At 45.4% G+C, this 25954-nt stretch overlaps 1 protein-coding gene and 1 long non-coding RNA gene across 2 annotated transcripts in view; one reads left to right on the top strand and one right to left on the bottom strand.

Annotated features, from left to right (window-relative positions):
• Positions 1 to 25954, bottom strand: part of LOC137384300 (uncharacterized) — a 232187-nt gene that overhangs the window by 189905 nt on the left and 16328 nt on the right. The window lies entirely within an intron of this gene.
• nedd9 (neural precursor cell expressed, developmentally down-regulated 9) overlaps positions 10520 to 25954 on the top strand; it is a 233848-nt gene continuing 218413 nt past the window's right edge. The window contains exon 1 of the mRNA XM_068058114.1: positions 10520 to 10536. The gene's annotated coding sequence lies outside the window, so the exon portion shown is untranslated. The remainder of the gene's footprint in view (positions 10537 to 25954) is intronic.

The following is a 25954-nucleotide window of genomic DNA, read 5'->3' as shown; positions in this document are numbered from 1 at the left end:
CTCACCACCCTCTGTGTAAAGAACTTGCCTCACACATCCCTTCTAAACTTTGCCCCTCGCACCTTAAACCTATGTCCCCTAGTAACTCTTCCACCCTGGGAAAAAGCTTCTGACTATCCACTCTGTCCATGCCACTCATAACTTTGTAAACCTCTCTCATGTCGCCCCTCCATCTCTGTTGTTCCAGTGAAAACAATCCGAGTTTATCCAACTTCTCCTCATAGCTAATGCCCTCCAGACCATGCAACATTCTGGTAAACCTCCTCTGTACCTTCTTCAAAGCCTCCATGTCCTTCTGGTAGTGTGGCGACCAGAATTGCACGCAATATTCTAAGTGTGGCCTAACTAAGGTTCTGTACAGCTGCAGCATGACTTGCCAATTTCTATACTCTATGCCCCGACCGATGAAGGCAAGCATGCCGTATGCCTTCTTGACTACCTTATCCACATGTGTTGCCACTTTCAGTGACCTGTGGACCTGTACGCCCAGATCTCTCTGCCTGTCAATACTCCTACGGGTTCTGTCATTTACTGTATACTTCCCACCTGTATTAGATCTTCCAAAATGCATTACCTCGCATTTGTCCGGATTAAACTCCATCTGCCATTTATCTGCCCAAGTCTCCAACCGATCTATATCCTGCTGTATCCTCTGACAATCCTCATCACTATCCGCAACTCCACCAACCTTTGTGTCATCCGCAAACTTACCAATCAGACCAGCTACATTTTCCTCCAAATCATTTATATATACTACAAACAGCAAAGGTCCCAGCACTGATCCCTGCGGAACACCACTAGTCACAGCCCACCATTCAGAAAAGCACCCTTCCACTGCCACCTCTGTCTTCTATGACCGAGCCAGTTCTGTATCCATCTTGCCAGCTCACCTCTGATCCCGTGTGACTTCACCTTTTGTACCAGTCTGCCATGAGGGACCTTGTCAAAGGCTTTACTGAAGTCCATATAGACAACATCCACTGCCTTTCCTTCATCAATCATCTTCGTCACTTCCTCAAAACACTCAATCAAGTTAGTGAGACACGACCTCCCCTTCACAAAACCATGCTGCCTCTCACTAATAAGTTCATTTGTTTCCAAATGGGAGTAAATCCTGTCCCGAAGAATCCTCTCTAATAATTTCCCTACCACTGACGTAAGGCTCACCGGCCTATAATTTCCTGGATTGTCCTTGCTACCCTTCTTAAACAAAGGAACAACATTGGCTATTCTCCTGTCCTCTGGGACCTCACCTGTAGCCACTGAGGATACAAAGATTTCTGTCATTACCACCTGCTGCGTAAAAATGTTCTTCCTCATAGTCCCCCTGCATTTGTAGCCCAAAACCTTCAACCTGTGTCCCCTAGTCCTTGTACCATTAGAATCATAGAGTCATCGAGTTATACAGCACAGAAACAGGCCCTTCAACCCAACGCATCTGTACCAACCATCAAGCACCCATCCAATCTAATCCCATTTTCCCACACTATGCCCTTAGTCTTTTATGCTATGGCATTTCAAGTGCTCATTTAAATACCTCTTAAATGTTGTGAGGGTTCCTGCCTCCATCACTCCTTCAAGCAGTGCGTTCCAGATTCCAACCACCCTCTGGGTGAAAAATCTTTTCCTCAACTCCCCTCTAAACCTCCTGTTCCTTACGTTAAATCTATGCCCCCTGGTTATTGATCCCTCCGCTAAGGGAAAAGGTTTCTTCCTATCTAACTATCAATGCCCCTCATAATTTTGTATACCTCAATCAGGTCCCCCCTCAGCCTTCTCTGCTCTAAGGTAAACAACCCTAGCCTATCCAGTCTCTCTTCATAGCTGAAATGCTCCAGCCCAGCAACATCCTGGTGAATCTCCTCTGCACCCTCTCCAATGCAATCACATCCTTCCTATAATGTGGTGACCAGAACTGTACACAGTACTCCAGCTGTGGCCTAACCAGCATTAATTAGTGAATGGGAACAATTTTTCTCTGTTTAGCATATCTAAGCCTGTTATAATCTTATACATTTCTATTAAATCTCCCTTCAATCTCCTTTGCTCTGAGGAAAACAGTCCCAGCTTTTCCAACCTAACCTCAGAATCAGAGAATCAGAGTGATACAGCACTGAAACAGGCCCTTCGGCCCACCGAGTCTGTGTCGACCATCAACCACCCATTTATACTAATCCTACATTAATCCCATATTCCCTACCTTCCGTCAATTCTCCTACCACCTACCTACACTAGGGGAAATTTACAATGGCCAATTTACCTAGCAACCTGCAAGTCTTTGGCTGTGGGAGGAAACCAGAGCACCCGGCGGAAACCCACGCGGTCACAGGGAGAACTTGCAAACTCCGCACAACACGGAGAACTTGCAAATTCCGCACAGTCACAGGAAGAACTTGCAAACTCCGCACAGCACGGGGAGAACTTGCAAACTCCGCTAACCTTGTAACTAAAATCCCCCATTCCTGGAACCATTCTGGTAAATCTCCTCTGGAGCCTCTCAAGGACCCTTACATCCTTCCTAAAGTATGGTTACCAGAACGGGACACAATACTCAGTGCCTCTGTTTATGAAGCCCAAGATCCCATATGCTTTACTGAACACTCTCAATATGTCCTGCCACCTTCAAAGATTGATGCACCTGCAGCCCCAGGTCCCTCTGTTCCTGCACACTCTAGAACTGTGCCATTAAGTATATATTGCCTCTCCCTATCCCTCCTGCCAAAATGCATCACCTCACACTTGTCAGTATTATATTCCATCTGCCACCTCTCTAATCATTCTGCTAGCCTATCTTTGTCCTGTTGCAGGCATTCTTATCATCCTCGCTGTCTGCCACACATCCAAGTTTGGTGTCATCGGCAAATTGTGAGATTCTACTCTATATTCCAAAATCCAAGTCAAAGTATCTAGCAAACAAAGCAGTGGTCCCAGCACTGACCTTGGGGAGCACCATAGTCCACCATCCACCAGTCTGAAAAACAACCATTTATTATGACTCGCTGTTTTCTGACCTTAAGCCAATTTTTTATCCAATCACACACTGACCCTCCTATTCTATGATATATATCTTGACATCCAAACCTTAACAAGACATTGAACCATTGTCGAGAGTTCAGAAAGGAGTGACAAGCATTTGAGGATTTAAGCGTACTAAATTCTGAAAATGGCTCAAAAAAGTAAATTTGTTTCCATTGGAGAAAAGATCAAGATGGGACACAATCAAGGCCCTTAAAATGTTGAGATGAATGGATAATGTAGGCCCAAGCAAGTTATTTAGTCATTTAAATAGTATTCATAGGACTGGAGGACGAGAGTGAAAAATGAACAGGCCTCAAGTGAGACTAGAAATCACCTTCGCTTCCATTTCCCCAACAGTGTCCTAGATACTTGCTTCAGATTCCCAGCAAAAGTAGCTGGTGCCATTTCGTTCAGCTCCTATTTAAAAATATAGCTAGCTAGATAAATATCTGTTTAAGAACATGATCAAAGGGAATGATGACATGTTTAGATGAAGATGATCAAATGGATTTCTAGAATATGATGATTTCAGGCCTGATGATTTGGAAGTGTTGAATAATATACCCTACAATGTAAGATTGATTTTAGACTAAAAAAAAAATGACCTTGCAGTGTTTCATGTATGTGTGCCCCTCCCCTCCATTTGAGTTGTGCAGGGTATGTTATTGAACCATAAAACCTCCTGAATGGTCATTGCTGGTCACAGGTGACTTAGCAGGCATGTGGATTTGCAGCCTGAAGGAGCACGTACAAGGGATGTGTGGGTCAGTTTACCCTAAAAATATGGTCAGAACATTTGCTGCATAACCATGTGACATTCTGTTTGTTTATTCAAGGCTTTGATTGAAGAATGTGTTGACTTCAGTCTATGAGCAACTATGTAAAGTATTTCAGGTTTAAGAATTGAGGAGCCATGGCTATTAAGTTCTAGGTTCATTCAACTTGCTAGCACCTGAAACGAGTCCAAGTATGAAATCTGCTTATGAGTGAAGAAAAGTTAAAAGCCAGCATTAGGGACTGGTGGCTAGTTCTAGTCTAGAAATGAACTGATGTTTCTGTTATCCAGCTAAGTTGATCCCATACCCCTGAGGACTGCTGTTACAGCATCTGATCTTAAGAGCTATTTTGTATAAAAGGGAATGTTGAAATGGAGAGCATCGGCAATAACTTACACACTCCTAACCATCCAAAGTATTTTCATAGGTCTAGCTTCTATTTAAAAACAAAGCCCCTTTGAAAGTTGCCCAACTAAAATTGAGTTGCACTTTTTTTTTTCTCACAGGCTGCTGAAATATAATCTTGTAAAAGAAAGACTATCCTCTCCTGTGTCGTGTGTAAGGAGCAAGGGAATCCCAAGATACCAATACTAATCCATATTTATTGTTTAAGAGCAGCACTTGCCCACTGTTTGTTTAGCACTGGACAAATGGCTGGGGGTGAGGGCAGTGCGAGATGGGGGTTAGATTCTCAAATACTTGCTGCTGTTAACTCTTTCAGTAATAAAATAATGTTACTGTTTTAAAGATAGCCTACCTTATGAACTTAAAGTGGCATTAGAAAAAGGGCCTCAGCGATGAGATTATTTTTCATATTATGTTTTTTTTCTCTGAAAAGAAACCTTGAGAAAATATAAAGAAAAATAAAGAAATTGCATTTTTATAGTGCTTTTACAGCCTCAAAACTTCCCATAGCGCTTAACAACCAATGCAGTACTTTTGACGTGTAAATACTGTTGTACTGTAGGAAATGTAGAAGCCAATGTCCATACATCAAGCTCCCACAAACAGCAATGAAATAAATGACCAGATAAAAGCAAAATACTGCAGATGCTGGAAATCTGAAATAAAAACAAGAAATGCTGGAAATACTCAGCAGGTCTGGCAGCATCTGTGGAGAGAGCAGCAGAGTTAACGTTTCAGGTCAGTAACCCTTCTTCAGATAATCTGTTTTTAGTTGATTAAAAGATAAATGACGGCCAGGACAACAGGAGATATACCCTTATATAATAAAAGCAAAATACTGCGGATGCTGGAAATCTGAAACAAAAACAAGAAATGCTGGAGTCACTCAGCAGGTCTGGCAGCATCTGTGGGAAGAGAAGCAGAGTTAACGTTTCGGGTCAGTGACCCTTCTTCGGAACTCACCCTAATCTTCTTCGAAATGGTACCATGGGATCTTTTGCTTCAGTTTAAGGCCTCAGTTTAACATTTCGTCCAAAAGACAGCATATCCAATAATGTAGCATTCCCTCAGTATTGCACTGAAGTTTTAGCCTAAATTACATGCTCAAGTCTCTGGAGTACGACTTGAACTCACATCCGTTTGACTCAGAGGTGAGGCTGACACTAAATGAGTACACATGAGTACATTTTTAACTTAGGTGCAAAATGCTGCCATAATCTACCGAGGGGACAAGGCAAATATCCTTGCATCTTTAAATAATAACTAACCACTTGTGAATAGTAGTAGAACACTGAGTTTGCCTTTAGGATAATATTTTGCCTTTAATGACTTCTCAGGATCTAAAGAACCTCAGCTGAGACTCTTGTTCTCCTGAGTTTAGTCTGGTTAAAATGTACTGGACCCCCTCCCTCTGTTAATGTTTACCTATCAGTGTGCTTAATGCAGAGCACAAATGAGAATTTTTCTAATGCTGATGAAATGTTTGCTCAGGGTTAAGTCTTTTGGGCATTAATGAAGAAATAGCAAACAAAGTAAACATTTACTTGTAATTCAAAGCAAAAGACTTGTTGACCTAACTGTGTGAAAGTGTGCCCATGTCTTAGGAGAAACCTATGATTAAACCATCAGCACAGTGCGAGAGTTCACAACAACACTACAACTGAAGATTGCTCTTTACTGAACTCAGTTTTGATGGGATACTGTCTGTCCTAAATAAAACTGTAGATAAGAATTTTACTTCTCATTATGAATAAAATGGCATGAGTGATCAGCAATATTGTTTTAAAAATTAAGTTATCTTAATTAAGAAATTTGAATCACTTGATATGACATGCTTATGCTTTAGTTTAGATTTAGAGAGATACAGCACTGAAACAGGCCCTTCGGCCCACCGAGTCTGTGCCGACCATCAACAACCCATTTTATACTAATCCTACACTAATCCCATATTCCTACCACATCCCCACCTGTCCCTATATTTCCCTACCACCTACCTATACTAGGGGCAATTTATAATGGCCAATTAACCTATCAACCTGCAAGTCTTTGGCATGTGGGAGGAAACCGGAGCACCCGGAGGAAACCCACGCAGACACAGGCAGAACTTGCAAACTCCACACAGGCAGTACCCAGAATTGAACCCGGGTCGCTGGAGCTGTGAGGCTGCGGTGCTAACCACTGCGCCACTGTGCCGCCCTTTCTCTTTCTCTTTCCTCTTTAGGATTATGACATGTTTGGTGTGGACTTCACAGCAGAGCTGGAATTTAGCCAGGTGGCCGGGGGAGAGCCTGCCTCCACTGGGCCTGGAAGCCATGCTGCTATTTTGCGTGGCTAAGGCCCTTAATGGGCCTTGGTTTGGACGTCTGCCCCGCTGAGGCAGGAGGTCCCGTCTCCAAGTGCTGAGGGCCGGCAGCTCTTGAGTCCTAGCAGCGCCACCAAGACTGATGGCCAAAGCTGGGACTGCACCCAGCAAGAGGAGCCATGGTGGACCCGGCCTGGGAACAGGTAAGTGGGGATTGGGCCTCACTGGGGACAATCGGCTAGGTACCCGCGAGGTGTGGGAGGGGAATGAAGAGCAGGGTGGTGTGGGTAGTTTTAGCGGGGGCAGCCCGTGCTGCTGGGGGTGCCCTTTGTGGGGCACAGGGTGCCCAATCAGGAGGGCAGCCCCCAGCCCGCAAGGAGGCCACCAGATATTACTGGGTGGCCTCCTCAGGCGCTGAAGTGCCCATCCGCTACTGGTAAAATGTCAGTGGTGGCGGGAGGAGGCCCTTAAGTGACAATTAATTGGACACAAGTGCCTCAATTGGTCTGGGGTGGGCAGGCCGTTTTCCATCTCCCCTGCCACTGGTAAAATAGCAGCAGGGGCGAGTAGGTGATGGGCACGGCACCCCCTGCCTCCCAGCCTGCTCCTGGGAAGGGTGTTAAATTCCAGCCCATGTTGTATGTTGGAAACACACAGTGTAACTCTGTCAACCTCATGGTGGTATGACAGAAGGAAATGGCCTTGCTGAAGTGGCGCTGTGGTACAAGTAAAGTATAACCCTTTACAGTCCTTCAAGCAGGTGTTAGATGCTCTAAAGAGATAGTATGACAGATTTTCCTCCTATTATGTTTCGATCCAAAGGGTCATATGGGCACACGTGAAGAAGAAAATTAGAGGAGGGGAGAATCATAAGAGACCAAGGTCCATCTTATTCAACTTCTACCAACAATAATGGAATTGTTGACTAATTACAGCAATTAACTTTACAACCTCCAGACACGACACAAGGAAAATCCCAGAGATGGCAAGCTTTGGGAACCGGAGGTCCAAAATCACCTCTTCTAAGCATGTTATACTTAACAGACATCATGTCTTAAATTACTCAAATGCAGTATTCAAAAATATTATTTGCTGAAAGATATCTATCTAATTTGCATTTGAATGAATCAATACAATCAGTTCCACCATTTCCCTAGGGAGCCTGGTCCCTAGATTAACCCCTTGCTCACTGAAATATTCGGCAGGATTTTCACTGACCTGATCCGCACGCAGGCAGCAGGTCAGTCAGAAAGTCAGGAGGCACCCACTGTTTGGAATTCTTTGTGTTAGTGATATCGGAGATTGGTTCCCCGTCCACAGGCACAGTTTGATTTACAGCTGGGACGTCAGCTGGGATGGAGAGCCAGTCCCTGACTACAGCAGCAGCAGCTAAGTCCATGCTGGGACCAGGGTTTGATTGCAGGGGCCAGTGTTTGATGGGGGCAACCAGCGGGGAAGGGTGATCAGGGTTTGATCGGGGGGGCAGGAGGGTTTGAACGGAGGGAACTGCCTATCCTTGGAGAGGGCAAGTCTGGAGTGGGGCAATCGGAGGCCCTGGTGGCACAGGGGAAGAGAACAGGGGCTTGTTGGAGTGGTGGGGGTAGGGTACTTCAGGGCCTGGTGGTGGGGGGAGATCATGGTGCAACAAGTGTTAAATGTTGGTTTCATGCTGATTTGGTGAATCTTTGAACTGTAGCAATAAATGAACTCCAATCTTGTCACCCATAGACTGGGCATGTAATCAATGGGAATTTTCAGCTTCAGGTAATGTACATGACCAGAAATTATCTTAACTTGGTACAAGTAAAAAGGTTCATTGCAAATTGGCACTAAGTTGACCATCTCATTTATCATGAGATACAGAATAGTCACATGGGTGTCTGATGTGATGAAATGGTAAATGCACAGTGGTTCAGTGGTAGGGTTGACAACGGTAGTTGGGCATGTTCCTGGAGGTTTCGTCACATGACTTCCTGCCTCCAAATGCCTCACCCAATAAAACAGTTTTTCCCCAATCTCCAATATTTTTATAATTAATAACCACAAGGGTTCAAAGGAAATGGAAAAGAAACACATTTTCTTTTCATACCCATATGATTTTTTTCCCGGCTTGCTCATGGCAGTGTCCAGGAAATTAAATTGTAATTCAGGAGACTCCAGGACAATTGGCTACTCCATGCACTTGGGATTGCTATTCTGAGATTGGAGCTGAGGCAGGTTGTAAGAGAGGGTAAAGGGAGCTTTACATTTCATCTGACACCTATGTCAGGCTGTTAGGTGTTGGCAATGGGAAACCAAAGTGAGTCTATTCTGTTCATGTAGAATACCACCCCTCACATAGTTGAGCACAAAACTGAATTTAAAGAAATGTAAAAGAAGTACATGTGTGAGGAAGATGGCAGCTGCAAGTCTTCATTTTAAGTGACTGATTGAACCATACATATTTTCAAAAACCATGGCAAATCGATCTTTGCAAAGAAAGATCATGTAGCTCCACCAAAGTACCAGAATATGCACTCCTAGGGAATCAGCTATAGTGTCAGCCTTAGCTCAATGGTTACACTCTGACCAGAGTCGGAAGGTCATAGTTTCTAGCTTTCTGCAGAGTCCTGAGCACATAATCTAGGCTAACACTCCAGTGCAGTATTGAAGGATTGCTGCACTGTTAGTCATTCAGATGAAACTTTAAACCGAGGTCCTGTCTGCCCTCTCAGGTCGATGAAAATATTCCTTGGCATGATTTGAAGAAGAGCAGGGATGTTGTACCTGGTGCCCTGCCTAATATTTTAAGAAATTATCTGGTCATTTATCTCACTGCTGTTTGCAGGACCTTGCTTTGCCCAAATTGACCCCTACACCACAAAAACATCACTTCAAACTTTATCAAAGTGAAGAGTTAGAATATGTAACATTAAGCTTCACCAGGACTCTGTACTGAAAGTAATTCTTAGCCTTTGTTTATATCTTTCTGCCACTGTATTAATCTTTTCTTCAAAACAAACTATTCAACCTCAATTTTAACTCAGGCTGGGATCAGTGCGTGAGAGGGCCAAGGACAAATGACGAGAGATTTTAACTTTCAGGTCTCATTTACATAAGCAATATCAAGTTGCCACCTGAACCTAGGTGATAGTGGCAATTCAGGTAGGCATTGACAGGAGTTTTGGCATGGAGGGAGGGTCATCACTGCCTCTCCATTCAGGCCTCTGGTTAAAATGGCTGATCGGGACCCAATGATGTCATGACGTGCATATTTAAAGAGGACCCTGCCAGCTTGGGACAAATGTTCTTGCTGGCTACATTTTAACAGCCTCCACTTCATTTTGATTGCCCATTTGCCTGAATCCTGCCAGGCGGGGGAAGTTAAAATTGAGGCCTTAGTATTTGAGTAAGTGTGCGCCACTAACAACCACATAAATTTCTACAGCCTTAATTATGTAGAGATACCAATTAAAGAGTAGTGAATAAAGAGCGGAAAATGAAGAGAGACAGGTAAGGAGCAAAGCACAGTTAAAAAGAAGGATCTTGAGGAGGTTTTTCAAGGTACAGCAGGTGAGGGAGGGAGATCTGATGTGCGGGCCAAGATGGCTGAAGGAACAGGTGCTGATGCAAGGAGTGGATCGAAGCCAACTCAATTTGACTTCTGATCTCTCCAGATGTTTTATTTAAATGCTCCATTTTAACAATGGTTTTATGTGTCACTCAAATTTAATGGATTAAAATAATTATGCACAGTAATAAACAAATAAAAAAGATTTAAAATGATGCAGTGGTGTCTCTGCAAAACATGTAGTCTGCTGGAATTAGCTGACTTAATGGAAATCTCCTGCCGATTGTATATGCGCATGTGTGTTACTTAATAACCCATCCATCTGTGAGCTGTTGCTATCATAGTTTCCATGTCATGAACTTTGCTTCTCAGACCTTCACAGTTTGACTGCTATAAACTACAATTTTACTGGGATCCCTGGAAGCTGGGCGCTTGTGGAAAATAGTATTTACAGGCAAGCTTTGGACACTGCAACGACAGGACTGGTATTTATAAGATTCCAGTTTACCAACATAGATTGCTATTAATAAGATTTCTGATTTAACTATTCGATAAAAATGTTTTTTGCTGTTGAATTATTGTTGGCGTCACTTTTTTCCATTTGTTTGATTAACGGCTACTTCTTATTGCATGCTCAATTTAGTGCAAATGAGGAAAAAATCCTACATATGTTGAAATTGCTTAATGGTAGCTATAAATACAAATGTACTTCCAAAATTAGCTAAGTGTCAGTTCTGCCCTAGGAGCATGTAAGAAAAGTTTCTCTTTGAAATGACTGCTAATGTACTCACTTTTTTGTATATTGTTAGGACTGTGATTATTCCTTGGCTTAAACTGTCAAAGCAATCAGCTAGATTGAGGAGTTTAACATAAAGCAGTGTGCTTCTTCATTCAGATTTTAAAAATTCCTATCAATGATTTGGTTTGAAGCAGGAAAGCACTCCTATACCACATACCTACTTTAAATTGCTCTTCTATTTTTTATTGACTTTCTCCTCAGTGCTAGTTTCTTGCAGTTGCAAGTGCGGGCTTGCAAGCTGAAGGTGCTTTACAACCTCAATGCACATCTTTCTGTTTGCTGACAGGTGAGCTTACTTTCCTGAGATGATCTTGGGGTAAATTGGATAAACCCACAAACAGACACAGGATTACAAGGCGCTATTAACTGGTGCCCGTTCCTTCCACTGCAGGGAGCACACAAACTTCATGCTGCCTGTTAATTTGAATGATAATAGTGTGAAGCCCAGCACTAAGTGTGTTGTTGAGTGGCTGTGCTCCTCAGCAGGGGGGTTGAAGCTGGTGTGAGGCTCGCATCACTTAAAGCTAGCCTGCACTTCTTAAAGCTAGGCTCCAACTCTTAAAGGGAGGTGCATTCTGGCTGAAGTGGGTGGAAAAGAACACTGACTAATGGCACATCGAGGCAGAGAGCGTGTTCTGAGGTTCTCGCATGCAGCATTAGAGGCCTTGGGCAGGAGGAGAAAGGTCCTCTATCCACAGGGGACCAGACAGACACTGCAAAGGCTGTGGAAGCAGATAGCAGTTGTGATCAACGGCAGTAGTGTAGCACCAAGGATCTGAATGCAGCAATGCAAGAAGTTCAATTACCTCACACGAGCATTTGAATGCATCTTCAAATGCCGTATCCTTACAACTGAAACACTAATGTCACATATCGCTTAATTCAGCCAGTCAGCAAGGAGAGGAGAGAAGAGGCCAGCAAGTTTAAAAAGGTGAGACAGTGAGGGAGAACCCCCAGTCAGTGCGGAGAACCCAGGGAGGAGAATTCTTGGAATTCTGATAGAGCATTGTCAACATTGATTCCATAGCGCTCATGCAGGTGGGGCTCTGAGGGTGAGTAAATTGGGTGAGTAAACAGGAAGTAATTTCCTTCTTTAACAAAAGCAGCCTTGAATCAGAGAACCAAGAGGTAAAAGAGCATGAGGCAATTGGTGAATAGTTGTTGAGTTTTTTTAATTGGAAAGAGCGGAAGCTAGAACCAGAGCAGAGATTTGAAAGATCAGTTCTTTTTTGTCTCAAAGCTAGGAAACTGTAACTTGCTTTTACTTTACTAAATTAGTAACTTAAACTAGATAAACCAATTAGTTAATAGAACTAAAATAATCAAATCAATTTAAAAATTAACAAATTAACTAATCAAAAAAATTTATTTATAAGGTTAGATAGACATGGCAGGGCAGGTGGTATATCGTATATGCAGCATGTGGGAGTTTGTGGAGACCATTGTGATCCCAGACAACCATATCTATGATAAGTGTCTGCAGTTCAAGGAACTTTGGCTCAGAACTGTTGAGCTGCTGTCTGAGCTGCAGGCATTGCAGAGCATCAGGGGCAGGGGAGAGCTCCCTAGACACTTCATTCCAAGAAGCAGTCACACCCCTTAGGTGAAGTAAAACTTAAGAGTTGATTAATGGTCAGGGACAGGAGGGTGTGACTGCAGGTCAGACAGGTATGGGGATCCAGGATGTAGCGATGGAGGAGGCTCAGCCCCTGACTTTGACCAACAGGTACTACCTGTGCAGATGAGAACAATGGTGGATGGGAAAACTGTCCCTAGCACAAGGTGCAGGAGGCCATTCAAGTGGTGGTAAAGAAAATGAAATAAAAACAAGAAATGCTGGAAATACTCAGCATTGCTCAGCAAATACTCAGCCCACTGACCTGAAATGCTAACTCTGCTTCTCTCTCCACAGATGCTGCCAGACCTACTGAGTATTTCCAGCATTTCTTGTTTTTATTTCAGATTTCCAGCATCCGCAGTATTTTGCTTTTAGTAAAGAAAATGAATGTGGTTGTGATAGAGAACAGTATAATCAGGGGAATAGATATTGTTCTCTGCAGCCACAACTGGGAGTTCTGAATGTTGTATTGACTGCCCAGTGCCAGGGTTAAAGACATCTCCTCACTGCTGGAGGTGAACTTGGAGTGGGAGGGGAAGGATCCAGTTGTCATGGTCTATATAGGAACCAACAACTTAACGAAAAACTAGTAATGATGTTCCACTGAGAGAGTTTGAGGAGTTAAGGTCCAAATTGATACGCAGAACCTCAAAGTTAATTATCTCTGGATTGTTACCTGAGCCATGTACCAATTGGTATAGGGATAAACAATTAGAAAATTGAATGTGTAACTGAAAGTGGCAGGCATTTTGCTTTCTGTGCCACTGGCACCAGTATTGGGAAAATTGGGATGGGCTCCACTTAAACTGGGCAGGGACCAGAGTCCCGGTGAATTGAATAAATAGGGTGTAGACAGGGCTTTAAACTAATAAAGGAGGGGGCAGGAGGATTTTGGAAAGGGTAAATTCAAAAGCGGCTCTGGAGCAGATCAGCGTTTTTGGTAAGTATGAGCAGAGTGGGTCAGGAAGAGACATTGAGAGTAACAAAAGTGACTAAAGTGACGTCAGGAAAAATTAGAAAAAAATCAAAGTTAAAGGCATTATATCTGAATGTATGAAGCATTTGCAACAAGCTAGATGAATTAATAGCACAGATAGAAATTAATGGGTTTGATCTAATAGCCATTAAGGAGATGTGGTTGCAAAGTGACCAAAGGTGGGGGAACTAAATATTCCAGCATACTTAACTTTTAGAAAAGATAGGCAGAATGGAAAAGAAGGGGTAGCCCTGATAATAAAGAATGCGATAAAGACAGTAGAGCAAAAGGATCATAGCTCAGAAAAACAAGAAGTTGAATCAGTTTGGGAGGAGTTACGAAACAGCGAGGGGCAGAACACATTGGTGGGCGTTGTTTATAAGCCTCCTAACAGTACATAGGAACATAGGACTTAGGAGCAGGAGCTATTATAGGTAGTTGTAGTGTGGGACAAAGTATAAATCAGGAAATTAGAGGCAAATGTAGTAAGAGTATTACAGTAATCATGAGGGTTTTTAATCTTCATAAAGACTGAGCAAACCAAATTTGCAGTAATTGTGTGGAGGACAAGTTCATGGAATGTTTATAAGATAGTTTTCAAGATCAGTTTGTCAAGGAACCAACTAGGGAACGGGCTATTTTGGATCTAGTATAGTGCAATGAGAAAGTGTTAATTAATAACCTTGTAATTAAGGGGCTTCTGGGGAAGCATGATCATAAAAGATAGAATTTTGTATTGAGTTTGAAAGTGATTTAGTTAAGTCCGAAACTAGGATCTTAAATCTAAACAAAGCAAACTATGCAGGTACAAGGGGAAGGTTGGTTAAGGTAGATTTGGAAACTACATTAAAAGATATGACAGTAGACAAGAAATGGCTAGCATTTAAAGAATTAATTTGCAACAAATGTACATTCCTTTAAGGCACGAAAATCTCACAGAAAAAATGATGGCTAACAAGGAGTTAAAGATAGTATTAGATTGAAGGAAGAGGCTTAAAATGTTGTTCTTTAAACCTAAGAAAACCTGTTTGTGCTGGTTTCTTTGCTTTATAATTGGAAAGCAGTGAATTCACCAAGGGGGAGCTAAAAATTCGGTGTGTTTAAAATTAAAACCCTGTTACGGTAAGACCGGGTGAAGGCTGAAAGGAAACCCTAGACCCCTTTCTCACCTGGTCGTAACAGTGAGGAGAACACAAAGAGACTAAAGAGGGATATAGATAGGTTAGGTGAGTGGGCAACAACATGGCAGTTGGAATATAATGTGGCGAAGTATGAAGTTATCCACTTTGGAAGCAAAAGAAAAAGCAGAATATCTTTTGAATGGTGAGAGACTAGGAAATGTTTGCATTCAGCGTAACCTGAGTGTCCTTGTAGATGAATCACAGAAAGTTAACATGCAGGTACAGAAGCAATTAGGAAGGTAAATGGTATGTTAGCTTTTGCGACAAAGGGATTGGAATATAAGAGTAAAGAAGTCTTACTACAATTATACAAGGCATTGGCGAGGCCACACCTGGAGTACTGGGCAGAATTTAATAAGGCCATTTGGAGCGGATATGGAGACATGGAGGGCCAGAGAATAGCAATGGACGCGTCTGCCCGGAAATCCGACATCGTGACATCAGTTCCAAATTTAGTCAGCTGCAGGAAAGTGCCAAGGCAGCGTCGCCGTCCCAACATAACAGGACTGCCATTTGAATTGCTGAACAATTAGTTTTAATACGTTTGCATGCAATTGATCGCAATTCAATGGAGGCTTGTAATTAAGTGGACGATGGGCAGCGCTCACATGCCTTCAGATCCCGGCCATTGAAAGCTGGTGGCACCGAGGCGAGGCTTCAGTGCCGCGATGCAAAGGCATCCATGAACAGTACTGGATATGGGAGGGAGGCCATTGTCAGCCTGCAGTGCTGTGAGCTCTGTAAAGGTGGGCTTGGTCTCAGGTGGTCAGCACAGGTGGCCATACAGCTGGGTGAGACGGTCGGGTGGCCATAAAGCTGGGTGAGAGGGTCAGGTGGCCAAACAGCTGAGTGACAGGGTCGGGTGACCATACAGCTGAGTGAGAGGGTTGGGTGACCCCATACAGCTGGGTGAGAGGGTCGGGTGACCATACAGCTGGGTGAGAAGGTCGGGTGACCATGCAGCTGGGTGAGAGGGTCGGGTGACCATGCTGCTGGGTGAGAAGGTCGGGTGACCATACAGCTGGGTGAGAGGGTTGGGTGGCCATGCTGCTGGGTGAGAGGGTCGGGTGACCATACAGCTGGGTGAGAGGGTTGGGTGACCATACAGCTGGGTGAGAGGGTCGGGTGTCCATACAGTTTGGTGAGAGGGTCAGGTGGCCATGCAATTGGGTGAGAGAGTTGGCTATCAGCAAGGGTGGGCACTGAGGGTCATCAGCATGTAAGCCAAAAGGAGTAGCAAAGGCAAAGACGCCAGGGCAACCCTGTCTATGCATTGACAATACTCTTAAGGCCTACAGATCACCTGGCATGGATCTCATACACCCTGTATTTGTGGACCCCTGTGGCGTGATGTAGCGACACCGATAGAGGAAGGGTCAGGTGGCAATAGGCAGTCTCATATGTACCCGCTTCCAGCCACCATGCTTGCCTCTCGGAGTGAAAACAATAAAAACTTACCTGAAAGCATTCTCTCTGTCGCATTCTTTCTGTTAGGGTTCCGTGCCTAGCGCCTAGATCATCCATGTGCTCTGGCACATCAGATGCGCTTACCAAAGGAGGGCTGAGCCTAGACTGGCAGCCCATTATGGGAGAAGGGTGGAGTCAGCATCTCACAATTAAGGCATAAAGGAAAAAGCATTTTCCACAATGAATGGTACCTTCAAAAGTGAATAAACTTTATAGTAGAAAACAAATGACAAATTTCAAGCCCCCACGAAACTCCAAGTGTGATCATATGGTTTTCTCTAGATGCTTTCAAGTGCTTCTCCATAGTGTGACCCCTCTTTTAGCAGCTGAGCTAGAGACAGGCTGCTGATCAGGTTGCCCCTTGGCCTGTGATGACTTGGGCAGGCTTCCTCTGGCTGCCTGAGGCCTGGAGGACCCCGGCTGCCTGAAGGTTTCCTACACAGGTGCAGGATTCTCCTCAGGCATCGCGGCTACTGGAACTGGGCTCACTGGCGGAGGGGCAGAGTATCTGTTGTCCACACACAGAGTGCCCTGAGGGGAGCCCTTAAATGTGGAGGTCAGCCTCTCCTCCTCCCTTTCAAGGCTCACTTGAACCTCTCTGCTGACCAAAGAAGGACGAGGAGCTGGAGCAGATTCCATGTGTCTCGTCCTTCTTTTGCCTTGCTACTGCTGCATTGAGCTCATGGCCAAGGTGATGGTGTGCAGGTCTGCACCCATCTGTGGGATCTGACTCTCCATGAGGGTTGCCAGCCTCTCGATGGAGGAAGCCACGCACTCACATGCCTGAGACATGATAGCACTCATGGCATGGATGGACTCTTCCATCATTCATTCTTGACTGCGCATTGCCTTGGTCACCTCTGTCAGATGTTACCTTACCTCTCTCTGCACCTTCAACATGTTCTGTGCTGTTGACACAAAAGCTCATCATCAGGCGGGGCTCAGCACGGGCCTGGCCACCCATAGTCCTCCGACTATCAGAGCACTTGGCTGTCACAGCCTCTGCCAGCTGCTCGGGTGCATCACTGGTGCTCTCACCAGCTTGTGACCCTGATTCTAAAGCCGAGCGCAAACCCACCAAGGGGAAAGTATCGGCAATAGTGAAGGATGCAGGAGAAACATGGGACGGTGTATCCTCTGACTGCTCATCCTCAGAGGTTGATTGCTTTCCCCCTTTAGATTGTATCTCCTGCAGACGCCGACCTGCATGAGAGAACACAAACATGAGGGGATTAGGCATTGCAGATCTTGTCATGATATCCAAGCATTATGTGGATTTCCAGAAGAGTGCTGAATGTTGTTGGAAGACAAGCCTCACTCTCTTACGTGGAGACTCCAGCCTCACCATCTGCAATTAAACGTCCACCCTGGGTCCCTACTAACTCCAGTGATCACTCTCAGCTGCTGAAAGAGGCCGTATGTCTGCAATTCCTCTGCCAGTCCATGAGGTCTCCCTGTTATTATGGGCCCACTTGTCCTGCAAGTGGAGCGAGGAAAACAGTCATACTTCACATAAAGAGCTGCAGGATAGGTGTGCTTGTGGCAGCCCCTCATCACCTGTGGGGCTTTCCTGTCTGGTTCATCACCATGTCAGCTCTCAGGGGAAGTAATGGGGGTGAGCTGTGACTGAAGGTGGCCTTTTGCCAAGATGCTGCCATGAATCTGGCAGGATGTGTTGATGGCTATCCCCCTCTGCCAGCGCCTGTGTAGTGCCTCCCTCCCCATGCCATGCACCCTCCTGTTTAGCCACCTGCAATCCCCAAAAAGGAGAGTGGTATAGAGCTCCCAGCTTGGCAGACTGAATGAGGTCGTTGGCTCTCTTCCTGCACTGGACCCATATTCGGGGGGTTGGCCACAGCTGCTGACCTTCTCTGCAATCTCCATCCAGGCTTGTTTGGTCAGGCTGGAGGACTGCTTTTTGCCATCCCTAGGGAAGAGGACCTCCTGCCTTTCCCTTGCAGCCTGGAGGAGAATCTCAAGGGAGGCATCGCTAAACCATGGGGCAACTCAGTGTCTTGCCTGAGCCATACTGCGGTTTGCTTGTCAGAGAGGTGGGGGGGGTGGGGGGGGTGGTGTCCAGGAGTCACTCTAGCACCAGTCTCAGCAGCAAACAACAAATGACTCAAAGGCAGCAATGAAAACAAGGCTGGCATCCGTATGATGGCATCCATCCATCTTGGGAGACAGTGGATTTCACCCAAGGTGTATGTGACTTCTGGACTGAACGTAAACCACTAAGCTGGACTGTCCTCTCCCCATCTCAGGCTTGGGCAAATAGAATGGAGATCCTGAGTTGTCCAAGCATCAGGACTTCCCTCTCGGCATTGCCTGTATAGTCCAAAGGAAAGGAGAAAACCAGTACTGTTTGGTACCAGCTCTACTGCAGGAGTTGCCGGTAAGCTGCCTGATAAATGACAGATAACTCCTGCAGGACTTCACTCCGGATTTTCGGTCAGGGTTTACTCCCTTAGCCTTCTCTCTCCTGAGACATCCACAAGGCAGTGAGGCTATTTATGCATAGCTAGGGGTCTGGTTCGTGGGCATAAAGGCAGCACACACCGATGGGCCTGCATGCCACATGTCTGGGGGCCAGGCCTCTTCTGAGTTTAGCCTGGGACCATAGGGTACCCAGTTTACGTATGTCGCCATGGGGAGGCACTACATCGTGCTTGCTGATGGAGAGACTACATCCTGGCAGGAAGAGAATTACACGCTCAGCTTTTATTTTTGCAGTATTTGTACTGCTAGGCAATGGTGAGAGCTGAAAGCGAGAGGTGACAAGCAGACTAACCATGGCACACCACCTACTACCCTAACACACTTGATGCATCAGATCATAAATTTAAGATCATCAAAAGAAGTTAGAGCAATGTTTTATTAAATGCAGCATATTCGGCAATATATTACTAGCTGTATAAAACCCTTGTTAGGACACAGCTGGAGTACTGTGTACAGTTCTGGTCGCCACACTATAGGAAGGATGTGATTGTACTGGAGAGGGTGCAGAGGAGATTCACCAGGATGTTGCCTGGGTTGGAGTATTTCAGCTATGAAGAGAGACTGGATAGGCTAGGGTGTTTTCCTTAGAGCAGTGAAGGCTGAGGGGGGGCCTGATTGAGGTATACAAAATTATGAGGGGCATTGATAGGGTAGATAGGAAGGAACTTTTTCCCTTAGCGGAGGTGTCAATAACTAGGGGGCATAGATTTAAGGAAAGGGGCAGGAGGTTTAGAGGGGATTTCAGAAAAAGAATTTCACCCAGAAGGTGGTTGGAATCTGGAACACACTGCCTGAAAGGGTGGTAGAGGCAGGAACCTTCACAACATTTAAGAAGTATTTAGATGAGCACTTGAAACGCCATAGCATACAATGCTACGGGCCAAGTGCTGGAAAATGGTATTAGAATAGATAGGCTTGATGCCCTGCATGGACATGGTGGGCCGAAGGGCCTGTTTCTGTGCTGTATAACTCTATGACTCTATGACTCTGACTTCTCTTTCTGATGGACCATTCTAAGCAGAATGTATTTAAAAGGAAAATGGTAAATATTTGAAAAGAAAACTGTAAAGCAAGGCCGGCAGGCCTTCAAATAAGGCACCAGCACTTGCTCCGGAATCATCCAACGCTGCATTCAGCGCCTTGAATCCCACCCCCGTCGCGTAATTGGCCGGGTCCCGCGGCTCCATTATTACAATTGGCCACCCCGCCACATGATTGCAAGGGGCTGGCCACATATATGATGAGCGGCAATGGCACCCACTCCACCGCCAGAAGCTGCAACGAGCACTGTAAATCCAGCCCTCTCTGTACAGGTCTTCTTACCTAAGGAAGGACATATTTGCCCTCGAGGGAGCGCAATGAAGGTTCACTAGACAGTTTCCTGGGATGAGTGGATTGGCCTTGAGAAGAGATTGAGTAGACTAGCCCTATATTCCCTGGAGTTTATAAGAATGAGAGGTGATCTAATTGAAACATACAAAATTCATAAGGGGCTTGACTGTGTAAGCGCTGAGAAAATGATTCCGGTATCTAGAACACGAAGTCACAGTCTCGGAATAAGGGGTAGGCTATTTATTACTGAGATGAGAAACTTCTTCACTGAAAGGTTTGTGAATCTTTGGAATTCTCTAACCTTGGGAGCCATGGATGCTCAGTAGTTGAGTATATTCAAGAAATAGGTTGATAGATTTTTGGGTGCTAAGGGAATTAAGGGAAAAAGGGACAACACGGGAAGGTGGAGTTGAGACAAAACATCAGCCATGATCTTGTTGAATAGCGGAGCAGGCCGGAAGGGCCAGGTGGCCTGTTGCCTCTGCTATCTCTTATGTTCTTACGTTCTTATAGAATCATAGAATGGTTACAGCACAGAATGAGGCAATTCAGCCCATCATATACATGCGAGCTCTCTGCAATCGCAGCTCAGCTAATTCCACTCCCCCGCCCTTTCCCCGTAGCCCTGCAAATATCTTCTCTTCAGGTACTTATCCAATCCCTTTTGAAAGCCAAAATTTAATCTGACTCACCACACTCTCAGGAGGTGTATTCCAGATCCTAACCACTCGCTGCATAAAAAAGTTTTTCCTCATGTTGCCATTGGTTCTTTTGCCAAACATCTTAAATCGGTGTCCTCTGGTTCTCAACCTTTCCAGCTATGGGAACAGTTTCACTCTATCTACTCTGACCCTTCATGATTTTGAACACCCCTATCAAATCTTCTCTCAACCTTCTCTAAGGAAAACAACCTCAGCATCTCCAATCTATCTATGTCACTGAGGCCCCTCATCCCTGGAGCCATTCTCATAAATCTTTTCTGCACCCTCTCTAAAGCCTTCATATCCTTCCTAAAGTGTGGTGCCCAGAATTGGACACAATATTCCAATTGAGGCCGAACCAGTGTTTCATAAAGGTTCATAATAACTTCCTTGCTTTTGTTCTCTTTGCCTCAATTTATAAAGTCCAGGATCCCGTTTGCCTTTTTAACAAATTTCTCAACAAACCCTGCCCCCTTCTACAATTTCTGCACATATACCTCCAGGTCTCTCTGTTCCTGTATCCCCTTTAGAATTGTACCCTTTATTATATATTGCCTCCCTTCATTCTTAATGTTTCCGGTCAATGACTTTTCATCAGAACTGGGTCCACGAGTTGGTGGCCTATAGAATAAACCCAGTAGTTTAATAGTATAACTAAAACCACTACAGATCTCATGACCTCAGTCTGGGCTTCCACTGCAGCATTGAGACATTGGTGGCTTCTGCCTGTGTTGTAATGGAAGCTGAGTCAATGGCCACCAGATACTTTATCATGGCTGCATCTGCAAGTGCATTCATGGGGTTGGCCACCACTTCTGCAATGCTTCATTGAAGTCTTCATCTGAGTCCTCTGCAGCAGAACTCATTTGCACCCTCACCCTCCAGTGAGCTGGCACAGTAACTATCTTGTCCTCCTGCCTTGGCTGCAGCCCACATGTGCCTGGTGACTGACTGCATGCTGATCCAAACTCTATACTACCCTCTAAATTTCATACAGTGCCAGTATCTGAACAGGTGGCTGTGAATGTTAGATCATGTAATGGTGCTTCTTCATTAGAGATCTGCTGTCAGCCTTCATCATGAGGCTGTAGTGGCTGGTCAGGTGGCAGTTCCTGGTTATCTCTAAGCATAAATGCAGAAGGGGATGGTTGGGGTGAGCAAAGGGGAGTAAGATGGAAAGCAAGAGGTCCATGGTCACATCATCCGCAGCTTGTTCATCATGCCAGTTACCACGATGAGGGTGAGGTGGGTGATGAGAAGGGGCATAAGGAAGGAACTTACCATCATTCTGAATTTTCTCAGTGACACTGAATGCAATGCCTCAGTCACAGCCCCATGATGCTCAACACTGTTTCTGTGGGTGGAGGCATGCCTTCCTCCGCTGGTTCTTTGCTGCTCCCTCTTGTTATGGGCCACCTTGACCTGCAGAGAAATAAGAATGTCAGTGATTGTGTTGCAGCATTTGGGTAATGTGCCTGTTATAACTGAATAGCTGGAGATATGTGGAAGCTATGAGAGGTGGGTGTGAGTCTGGCAACATTGATACATGTGTGAGGGTGAGATGGAATATCGGAATATTAGGCATGAGTCCAGATTGCTAGTTTTTGCTGATGAGTGAGTGTTGGGGCTGTGGTGTATCAAGCATCTTGAGAGTTGGTCGTGTGGTGGGTAGGTGATGTCATGTGAAGATGCATTCACTGACCTTGACCACCCGCGTAAGGCCATTGAACTTTTTCTGGCACTGCTGCCATGTCCTCAGGACCAGACTCTGGGAATTGACCTCCGTGGCCACCAGCTCCCATTCCCTTCTCAGATTATGCCTTGAGATCCTCCTGGACCCCCCATTGGAAACATTGCTTCTCTACTCCTTTCCATCTCCTGTATTAATGCCTCCAATGCTACATCAGAAAATCTGGGAGCCTGTTGCTCCATTTTCTGTGCTTTATCTTCTATCCCAGTTTTCCACAGATACTCTGCGGCAGCATCTGTATGATGAGTGCAGTTCCCCTTTCAGAAGGGCAGGCTGCGCTTAAGAGGTGTAGGCTAGCCACGCGCGCTGCTGTACCCCAAGTTGAGTGTGCAGCCAGTCAGCAGCGCCTTCCCCACTGGTCTGCACACTGAAATCATTCACGGAGGTGACACGCAAACATTGTGCTTTACAACTGTGTTTTAATGTAGTGCATTGTTCCCCAGTAAAATCAACATTATGTTTAGTTCACTCGAATTATTGTTAACACACTACTCAGCAGCTGTGGCAGCATCTGTGGAGAGAGAAACAGTGTTAACGGTTGGAATTTTATGGACCCTGCAAGAGTGGCTTTGGTGGCATGCAGGGTGATTTAATCAGGCATGAGTTGTTTTCTCAGATTTCCAACGGGGGTATTTTTTTCCGAAATTAAGTCAGCGGCCTGTTTGCAGCAGTCTGGGCTCCCCCCCCCCCCCCCCCCACGGTGGCAGATTTCAGCTTGGCATTCATTTCCATACCATGAATACTCATTACCCTACACATGTTTCAAATTGAGTCCTACCTGCCTGATTAAGTTAGCAGCAAGCCACCCGGTTCAGGTTTGATTAAACGAGGCGTACACAAGTCGGCTTTGTGCAGTTGTGTCTGAGGTCAGTGGTTTACTTACTTGAACTCATCGGCAAAAGGAATGCCAACATTGGAATGGATGTTTAGCACCAGCAAGGACGATTCTTCTCAGGGTATGGTGGCAAAGGCTTGGGGGAGTGTACACTGAGGAGCAGGGGAGGGTGCTTGGGGAGGACAGAGTGGGGTTACTGGGTGCATGGAGGAGCAGGCAAGGGAAGAGGGGAGCATGGCAGGGGAGGGAGAAGGGGAGGACAAAGGCTGGTGTGATCAAGTGCATGCAAGGGCAGGGGAGGGAGGAAGGGAGGACAAAGGGTGGGGTGATCGGGTGTATGGAGGAGCACGGGAGGGAGGAAAGGAGCGTCCAGGGTGTGTAGTGGTTGTTATTGATGCTGAAGCTGGATGTGGGGGTGGTGGGTTCAGTTTGAGCATTACAACCAACAGATGGTCATGAGAGGACTAAAGGGAGGGATGAGTGCTGTGGGGCGAATTCAGGGTATTGGATGGCAGAGGGAACGGTCACAGTCAATGAGGGCAAATCAATTCTGTAGGGGGGGGGGAAGGTTGAGACTTAGGGTTGTGTGTTCTACAGCATCATAGAGAGGGTAACGGGACTCTGCAATAACTTTAAAGTGTAGTTAAGGAGGATCAAGGGTCAAAGTCGGCATTTCAATGAAAACGGGAGTTGGAATGGGGGGAGAGGGATTGCATGAATAAATTGATTGTGACAAGGTAATGGGAGGAGCATCAATGGTAACAGAGGGAAGGGTTAAGGTTAAATTGGATGGATCAAGGCTGATGGGTGCAGGCTGGAAGGTGGCAGGAGGAGGTTAGAAGGTAGGGAAACTTGCTTTAAATTGTACACGCACCAAATCCTCGAACGATAATACAAACCATGTGGCCACTCAAGGATTGCAAGGTGAGTGGGAGGAGTCAAATGATGGTGGGTGGGTTTTCCACCTGGCTGCAATTTAAAGGCACAAGAAAGCAAACTGCTCATCGCCTCAATGGTTCAGCTGACTGGCAACAGAAGGCTGAATTGGTAAGCTCTGGTCATTTCATTATTTGCAAAGCTGCAGCGACGTGGGTCTCATACATCCAATTTGTCTCGTACCATGGGAAGAAGAACAAAGGGAGTGACTGAGGGGGGCTCTTTTCCCTCAGCGCATGATGCCCGAATCCCAGCAACAGGCAGAACAGAAGATGAGGATGCTCCGAATGAGGCCATTCAGGAACGGCCTTATCGAAGACAGGCACTGACACATGATTACATCCTCAGGACAAGGACAAATTATCTTCAAATTTCAGACAGACAATGCCCGAGATGCCTAAGAATGTCACGAGAAATGGTCACAGAAGTTTATAGGATCCTGCAGCATGATCTGCAACTCCTTGGGTTTGGTGGGAATCCCATGCCAGTTACCCTCAAGGTTACTGCTGCACTCAATTTTTTTGCTAGTGGTGCTTTCCAGGGATCAATGGGCGACATATGTGGCATGTCACAGTCTGCAACACAATAGGTGTATCAAAGAGGTGACCAATGCGCTATTTTGTTGTGCCAATGATTTCATCTACTTACCTTTAGACGAGGACAGCCAGACAGCAAGGTCTGCGGCCTTCAGCGCCATTGCTGGGTTCCCTAGAGAACAATGAGTGATCAGCTGCACTCGTGGCTATTAGAGCTCCCTGGGATCAGCCTGCTGCATTCGTGAATCGCAAAGGCTTCCACTCTTTGAACGTACAACTGGTTAGCGACCACAGGAGAAGAATAATGCAGGCTCACGCTCGTTTCCCAGGGAGCTGTCACAGCTCACACATTTTGCAGAACTCACAGCTGCCGGGGATTTTTGACGAACCAGCCAAAGTAGACGGCTGGATCCTGGGTGACGAGGGTTACGCCTTTTGGACATGGTTGATGACACCAGTGCAGCATCCCCTAAAGCACAGCTGAAGAGGGATACAATGCTGCTCACACGTCTACCAGAGCCATTATCATCAGCCATATCGGCATGCTGAAAATGCAATTCCGTTGCCTTGACCGGTTTGGAGGGGCTCTTCAGTACATGCCACAGAGAGTTTCACAAATAATCGTTGTTTACTGTGCATTGCATAACCTGCCAATTAGATGCAGCAACATTCTGCAGGCGAAGGAACATCAGTCCTCCTCAGATGAGGGTGACTATTAAGAGGGTGAGGAGGAAGACAAAAATGCAAACGATGCCGTTATAGATATAAGGACTATGGAAAGACATGCAAGGAACATCAGGGAAAGCCTCATATTTGCACTTTTCAGCCAACATTAAACCACTTCCTAAAGAAACGTTGGAAGGAGAAAAAAAAAATCCTCCAAATATGTTCACATACACCTGAGGTCTTAATCATTGCTGTAATCAAAACAAAGGACTCTAATGACAACAGCACATGAACCTACAGTGGAGATGTGCCTCACGGCCTGTACGCTATCAACTGCATTAAGAGTGACCTGCCTCTCCATTGGAAATATTGTTCTGCATCAAGTTATTAACTCGCACACATAGGAAGCTACAATGTTACAGCACTTTGATGTGACTGGCAGATCAAATCTTGTCTGGGCTACGATGGAACTGAAAACACATCAATGCAAGGAAAGTAAGGAGGTGACCGCAGAACCACAAATGTAAGGCATGTTGGTGAGAAAATAAAAGTGCAAAATCTGCAAGTGATACAAATCATTGAAGACTGAAGGCTCAAATGTTAATGA

Source organism: Heterodontus francisci, chromosome 2 (genome assembly GCF_036365525.1).
Source record: "Heterodontus francisci isolate sHetFra1 chromosome 2, sHetFra1.hap1, whole genome shotgun sequence".
In the NCBI taxonomy this organism is placed as follows: domain Eukaryota; kingdom Metazoa; phylum Chordata; class Chondrichthyes; order Heterodontiformes; family Heterodontidae; genus Heterodontus; species Heterodontus francisci.
This window is presented reverse-complemented; position numbering and strand designations above follow the sequence as displayed.